Below are 6,000 nucleotides of genomic sequence, written 5' to 3' on the forward strand. Positions count from 1 at the left end.
GGATTCAGCCTGCCTCAGCCTGAGGCAGGGTAACATACCTGACCACCAGACCCTGAGCCTGATGGCTGACACTTTCCTGGTGGTTCTTTCCCCTAAGCCAGCACCTCTTCCTGTTGCCCACATTTCTGTGTGTGGTTCCAAATTTCTGTTGATCACCGAGGCTCTCACCACTCTAGTTTTTGTGATTCATACACTTCTACTCTCCAAAGTCCATTGGTCACTGAAATCTATAGTCCTCTTCTATTTGGTCTTAGACTTCCCCTTGTCCTTGGAATCTTCTATTGCTTTCCCCACCACTACTTCTCTCAGAGCTTAGCACTGTGACAGTGCACTGTAGCTCCATTCTTTTTCTTCTAGATCTTTTCTGTACATGGCTCCAAGTCCCTGGAGTTGGGGGCAGAGTTTAACAGCTCCTTATTGCCTCATAGAGTTCTTTCTCCTTCGCCTGTCGTCAAGACTCCACAGTCTTGCCTCAATTTAACTTTCCGCCTTGCCGTCTGCTGGTCTCCCTATTTAAATCTTGCATATTAAATTATACTATTCTCCATACTCAAAAATGGTCTCATCTTCACCCTCCTGCTGAGGCCATTCCCTCTGTCTAGAATACAGAATATTGTCCTCCTGTACCCACCTCCCACTCCATTAAAGGCCCACTTCAACTGCTTTCTCCCATGACACCTTCCCCAATCATCACACCTGGAAGTGACCACCTTCCTCACCTCTACTTCTCTGGTATTTTGTTTGTACCATTCGGAAAACTCACTGCTTCTTTTTAGGAACCATCGGTAGGGAAGAAATGTGAAACCAGTGGAAAAAGCCACACATATTGGAGTTCAAATCCTTTCTACCATTGAGGTTCAAACTCTTTCCATTGTCCATTTGGTTTGAGAAATTGGAACAGTTCCTTAATCTCAGTTTCCTAATTTGTAAAATTGGGACACAAATGCCTACTTTGTAGGGCAGTTGTAAGCATTAAATGAAATATTTGTAAAGAATCAGGTGCATATTAAACAATCCACAAATAATAATCATTATAGACTATCTGCACATGTACTTTGTCTTCTGTTTAGAAACTCCTTAAGAATACCAGTCCTCCAAAAACACCCAATAATAGTCAAACCCATGTTAATTCCCATGTTGTACCTAAAGTCTGTTTCCTATGCAAGATAGGACTTCTAAATAAACATTCATTGAGCACCAAATAAATTAATTTTAGTAGGAGTAACTGTTGAATTTTACACATGAAAAAGCAGGCTGGCACAAGGGCATCTTTTGGGTAAAAAATCTTCTGATATCTTTAAAGTCACACCCTATAGAAGGATGTGTAGATATGCTGCCTACCTTAACACAAGTGCTAGGAATTGCAAGATGGGTTTTAATTAGGCCTTTTTGCAGTTTGAGAAAGATTGCTGTAAAGCTCATAGCCGTAAGACAGAGGCACTGAGGCACTGTGTACGTTAGGAGCAGCTGCAGGAAGGTGAGTAGTTTCACTCATCTTGTATTCCAGCTTTCCCAGATCACCACTGTTTTCTCCTGTGCCTCCCTAGTTGTGTTTTAGAATGCTTAAAGCCTTCCTTGTTCTTCAAAGTAAAATAGGCTGGGCGCAGTGGCTCATGCCTATAATCCCAGCACTTTGGGAGGCCGAGGCGGGTGGATCACCTGAGGTCGGGAGTTCAAGACCAGCCTGGCCAACATGGTGAAATCCCGTCTCTACTGAAAATACAAAAATTAGCCGAGTGTGATGGTTCATGCCTGTAGTCCCAGCTACTCGGATGGCTGAGGCATGAGAATCACTTGAACTCTGGAGGCAGAGGTTGCAGCGAGCTGAGATAACACCACTGCACTGCAGCCTGGGTGACAGAGTGAGACTGGGTCTCGAAAAAAGAAAGTGAAATAGGTGAGCTAGGGAGTGCTAGCAATATAGCATATGTGGTTCTTTGCTGGTGGTTGTAGGTCCTAGATTCAGTCCTACCTTGGATATGTTTTGGGTTCTCAACCTGTAGTATGGCATTGAGGTCCTGGCCCTAAATTTACTCCCGGATCTTAAGGCTTTCAGGTGAGTTCAAGGAAATTCACAATTGTTTGTGCTAGTTCAGGAATGGATCTGATTTCCTTGAAAGCCTACCAATCCTATTGTGTGGGCTCATGGAAAGCTCACAGAGGGCTATTAATATTCCTTTGTTCTGGCCTCTCTTTTAATGTTAAGAGCAGAACTCCAGGCTAAGATTCCAGAGCAGTGCTGCCCGTATCTCTCAAGGAACTTGAAGGAATAAATATTACAGCAGTGGCAGGAGTAGATGTGAGGGTGGGAAATACAGCCTTTACCCCAAGTTTGGGGTAATGAATGAGAAAGCATCCCAGACTTGAAAGTCAGGAAATGCCTAGTGTGCACTCTCCCACTAACACGCTGTGGCTTTGGGAAAGTTAATTAAATATACCAGAAATATACCAGTAGTTACATTAAATATAAATGGGATAAATACTCCATTTATTAGCCAAAGATTACCAATGTGTTTTCTTTTTTAAAAATGTTCAAGCAAATGCTGCTTTTAAGAAAAATACCACAGTGACACAGCAAGGTTAAAATAAAAGGATGGAAAAAGTATGCTATGCAAACACTAACCAAAAGAAAGTAGGTATAGCTATATTGATATCAGACAAAGTAAACTTTAAAACAAGAAGCATTCCTAGAGATAAAGACATTTTATAATAGTAAGTGTCAATCTAATAGGGAGATATAAAAACTCTTAATCTCTATGTACTCATGAACATAGCTACCAAATATGGAAAGCAAAAATTGCCAGAGCTAAAAGGAGAAAAGACAAGTCTACAATCATAGTAGGAGATTTCTAATACCTCTCATAGTAACAGAACAAAGAAAAAAGTCAGTAAGTGTCTGGACCTGAGCATGTTATTAATATTTGGCCTAATTGACATACACAAAGATTACATAAAAATTTACACAATATGCATTTTTACGCAATCATATTCTTTTCAAGTGCATATGAAGGAGTGATGGGGAAAGGGGCTCTTGTTTCTAGAGCACTCTCATCAGTTAAAGCACATATAGAGGAGAAATACTCTAATAAAGATAAAGGGTCTAGCAGATGGTACTTACGGCGTGAACACATGAAAGCTGAGAGTGTCGATTTGCATATGGGAAATCAGGTAGGAGATATTAAAAGAAGGTATCCTTCCAGTAAAAGATGAGTCACAAGTTAGAAGGAAGAAGGAGAAGAGGTGCAGATCTTATAGTTAGATGGTGCAGTTTGCAGTAAACACCTCGGGAATGCACCTACATCAACCTATTCATTGATTAACGTTTATTCATTTATTTAATAATTACCTACTGAATGCCTACATTGTGTCAGGTACCTTGTGAGTACTTGGCTATACTAGTAAACAAGACACAGGGCTTACCATCACTGGTGCAGATAGATAAGTAAGTAAAAACTTATGACCTAGTGAGTCAAACACTGCAGGGCAAGTTAGCCCGGAATAACTATTACAGCAAGTGAAAAGGAACCAGCCTAAGGAGTGGACAGTCAGGCATCTGGATTTTAGGATTTCCAAGGAAATTGTTAGAGGCAGAGGGAGAGAGTCAAGGAAACACTTTTAGAGAAGATTGTTTTTATAATATTTAGCATTTAGCATTGAGGTACAGTAAAGATAATGGAGAGACAGGGGAGGGAGGCAAGCCCAGCAAAATGATAATGCAAAAATTCACCACTAAAAAGAATAAAATACTTCTGACATGCTGATGAGATGAAAGAGTGTCTGAGAAAGTAAAAGAAAGTGATGCACAAAAGAGTAGTATGTTTCTGAATATATAAAATATAAGAAACAGGTAATAATGGATTATTCTAGAAAATGGGATGCAGAACAAGTGTGGACAATTGTAAAAACAGTCACAGTGTTTTTTAGCACCTGGTATCAGGAGTTGCTTCGCTCGCCCCTTGAATCTGGGCTAGCCTTGTTATTTGCTTTGACTAATAGGACACAGCTAGAGTAACATTGTGTAAGTTCTAGACCTAAATCTGAAGAGGCCATGAGGCTTTTGCTCATGCTCTTGGAAAGCTTATACTGTCATGTGACCAGAGTTAGCCTGAGGGACAATGAGAAACATGTGGCCAGTCACTCCCAATGGCCTCAGTTGACAGCCACGCAACCCCCAGAAGCAGAACCCACTATTGACTGCCAGCCAACCACAAACGCATGAGTAAGCCCAGCCGAGACCAGAAGCGCCTGGCTCATCCCAGCCCAAACTGCCAGCCCACAGAACTGTGAGCTAAACAAATTGTTGCTGTTTTGATTTTACCTTAACTTTTAATTTTCTGAAATTACGGTTAAAAAACACAATAAAAATGTTCACTCTTAACCATATTTAAGTGTACAGTAGTGTTAGCTATAATCATATTGTTGTGTGACAGATCTCAAGGACTTTTTCTAACAACTAAATTTTGAGTTTTCATTTTGCAAAGTGGAAACTGCATACCCATCGAACGACTCCCAATTTTCCTCCACTCCCCAACTCCTGGCAACCACAATTTTACTTTCTGTTTCCGTGATATTGACTAGTCCAGACCGCTCATAAAAGTGGAATCATACACTGTTGTCTTTTTGTGTCTGGCTTATTTCATTCAGGATGATGTCCTCAAGGTTTATCCATATAGTAGCATGTTACATTGTTGCCGCTTTAAACCATTATATTTTGGGGTAGTTTGTTACACAACAAGGCTTAACTAACACAAAAAGGGTGATCTCCAAGGGTCTGATTGATTATGTCTGGGGTGAGGACTTCACCAGTATCTGGTGAAAATACTAGTCTAACTATTAGTTGAGTGAAAAGCTAGAGAAGACTTACAATCCAAGCCTCGAGCCACATGACAGATATGTGAAGCAAAGTAAGGCCTATGAGCTTTATCTTCTACTCCAGTTTCCTAAACTGTTCTTCAGAATTTTATTAATGGGTGTTGTGTCTATGATGAAAAGTGTTCTCTGAGTGTGTTGGAGAAACGCTGCATATAAGATGCCTCTCTTAGAAAATCATAATTCACATTATATTGAGAGTTCAAAGTCCTCCATGCTTAACTGACATATCCCAAATATGTTTAATCCATAAATTTTTCCCCTAAATCTCAGGTTACCCTGCAGAACACAAGAAGAGGGGATATAGTAGGCAGTGCTTTCCAAATTATTAACCTATGAAACCCTTTTGTCATATATAGTATATATATAGATATCTTAGAGTATATAGTTCAAGAAACATTGCAGCTCTGTCCAGTAGAAAAATAATGGGTGCCACGTATGGAACTCTAAATTTTTTAAATAGCCACATCTAGAAAAGCAAAAAGAAACAAATGAAATTAATGTAATAATATATTTTATTTAATCTAGTATATCTAACATATATCATTTCAACATGTGATCAATATAAAAATTACTGAGATAGTTTACTTTTTTTCTCTCTAGTAAATATTCAAAATCCGGTGTGCATTTCGCACTTATAATACATTTTAGTTTGGACTATTCACATTTCAAGTGCTTAGTAGCCACCTGCGACTGGTGACTACAATATTGGACAACATAGTTCTAGACAGATCAGTAGAAAGCTGAAACTTGCCTTTTATATAAGTGTCCTGTAGGTTTGCTTTGATTGATCGCATTTTTATTAATTTGTAAGTTCAGGGGTACGTGTGCAAGATGTGCGGGTTTGTTACATAGACAAACATGTGTCATAGGGGTTTGTTATACAGATTATTTCATCACTCAGCTATTAAACCTAGTATCCATTAATTATTTTTCCGATACTCTCCCTCCTCCCACTCTCCAGGTTCTGATAGGTCCCAGTGTGTGTCGTTTCCCTCTATGTGTCCATGTGTTCTCATCATTTAGCTCCTATTTGTAAGTGAGAACATATAATAGGTATTTGGTTTTCTGTTCCTGTGTTAGTTTGCTAAGGATAATGGCCTCCAGCTCCATCCATGTCCCTACAAAGGA

This window comes from Macaca fascicularis, chromosome 1, assembly GCF_037993035.2.
Source record: "Macaca fascicularis isolate 582-1 chromosome 1, T2T-MFA8v1.1".
In the NCBI taxonomy this organism is placed as follows: domain Eukaryota; kingdom Metazoa; phylum Chordata; class Mammalia; order Primates; family Cercopithecidae; genus Macaca; species Macaca fascicularis.